Source organism: Octopus bimaculoides, chromosome 28 (genome assembly GCF_001194135.2).
Source record: "Octopus bimaculoides isolate UCB-OBI-ISO-001 chromosome 28, ASM119413v2, whole genome shotgun sequence".
NCBI lineage: Eukaryota > Metazoa > Mollusca > Cephalopoda > Octopoda > Octopodidae > Octopus > Octopus bimaculoides.
The window spans coordinates 12621443-12623802 of record NC_069008.1 but is presented as its reverse complement, the minus strand read 5'-3'; positions in this window follow the sequence as shown (position 1 = coordinate 12623802).

Here is a 2360-nt window from a genome sequence, read left to right as displayed (position 1 = left end):
GTTTGATAGTTGAACTTTGATTGGCTGTATGCAAATGAGTTCATAACTCGTGTCTGGAACTCTTGTGGGAAAAAAATTTTGTGTTCCACATACGAAATTTTTCCCCACGATAGTTCTGGATCCCAGTAAGGAACTCATTTGCTTACAGCCAATCAGAGCAGAGCCACCTTTATCCTTTCTTCCTTTCTAGTCAGCACTGTGCATTCCTTATTCTTTCCCACTCTACTGGCAGACAGCAACTTCTCCGTCCCCTTACTACCTGTCGGGCAAACGAATATGTAAATAATATTTCTTCCTTCTTGGTGTTGATCCTTCGATGTTCACTGGTTACTCCAACGTTGGCACAATAATACACTTGCCCAGACTGAATTGCTGGAGTTATTTCATTTTGTCCAGAAAAATGTTTTTAAAAATTTATAGAGGTTTAAAGTGTGATCCTGTTTCCTGACTGAATGAAAATGATCAAACCTTAAAGCCCCTACAGTTGTTGTCTGCCAATAGAGAGGGAAAGAGTAAGGAATACACGATGCTGACTAGAAAAGAAGAAAGGATAAAGGTAGCACTGCTCTGATTGGCTGTATGCAAATAAGTTCATTACTGGGGTCCGGAACTCTCGTGGGGAGAGAAAATTTCGCGTCCCCCTCCATACAAATGGAGACACGCGAGCGTGGTGCCGCAGCAGCGAGAAGTGTGCAGGTTGGAGATGAAGTGTGGGTGAAGCCTCCTAACACTCGGTGCACAACGCAGTAGGAAAATGGAAAGTTGATACAATCAGTACTTCGAATAATGTATCAGTGGATGGAACGCCGCGTCACGTCCCAGATATTCGAAGACTGATTAGCTGTTCCGATGACGAAAGGGAGGGGAACGGCGGCCGAGAGACACTACGGAGATCTCTAAGGGAACGCCGTCCCCACCAGGTGGATGGATGATTACGAGACAGAACAAGGGCGCAGTGATCTTTAGATCAGGCGGCATGTGGTGGAAGCGACGAGAGATGACGTCACGTCAGCGATTGAGAAGAAAAGTTTTTCTCTGCGTTTGGTTTCTTCCTGGGGACACGAGCAGTGACAGATGCCTGTCGCGAAGAAAGAAAGGTCGTGACAACACGGGTGAAGAAATGATCACTCTGCCGGCGGTACCCGATTGCAAGTCGAGGTAAGAACAATTTTATGTACCTTCAAACCACAGTCATTCAGCTGGAAGGGCGAAACGAGACGTAGTAAAACCTCTGGTCATTGCCAGCTAGTATCCACGTTCTTCATCTGTGTAATTACTTTTAAGAAACAAATTTGAAGTGAGAATGATACTTCATTTATTGTTTGAACTCATTTAAAGCAAGACTGATACATCATTCTTCTTTAGAAACATATTTAAAATAAAATTATATTGTAACTACCGTCACAGCACTATATCTTGCAGAGGTACTACTAAAGCAGAGTCGTCTCAGTCGCGCGTCCGCGCTTGCTAGTCGTGAGTGGTCGATCCTAACCCTAACCCTAAACACGTATTCATTTGCACACGCGCACTTTTTGTAGGCTCGACCACTCACGATTAGCTTGCCCGGGTGCGCGTTCGGGACCATTCTGATTTAGTAGTACCCTTTCAGATATTGTAGCTGCAGAAATCTACTGAACGCCATCATAGTTTTTATTTGAAATAAAATTTTTTAAATTCCAGTATATTTAACGTTAATAATTTGAGATATAAAACGCATGTGTTTTTCTTCTAGCTTTTAAAAACAGAATCAAAGTGCATTTTGCCATTTATGTTTCCGAGTCTATTTTTATAATTTCCATTGCGAAAGTTTACTTCAGTTAGAATGGCGCTATGAAACATATTTTGGTTGTAATTGCAAATATTCCACTATAAACAGAGCTTTATAACAGGTAAGACATAATTATACAGTTACTTTAGTAAAAGTATTTGGACAAGCGTAATGTAAAACCGTTTGATGTAGTGTGTCAGACATTGATATAAATTTTATTCTCCACCTTGTCTAAAATCAATGATTAAACAGGTTTAGACGTAATTACAGGTTTGTGAAAACTGGATATTGTAAAATAAAACGGTTAAAGTTTACTTTAACTCTCGGTCACCAAAACAACAAAAGAAAAAAGTGTAATAGGTGTAAAAAAAACAAGGGGCAAATGTTTTGTTGGTCAATATACAGTTTAAGCCCGTCACGAAAATAAAAACCCAGCTGGAAAAGAAATGAGAAATGCACCTCTCGAATTAAATGACATGCAATGAAGAAGAGTTATGAAAATGGGAAATATATACAAAATAAATAATGTATGCAAAAACTTAAAGATTCATCCATTTTAAAAAACTTTATACTAAAAAAAAAAAAAAACGGG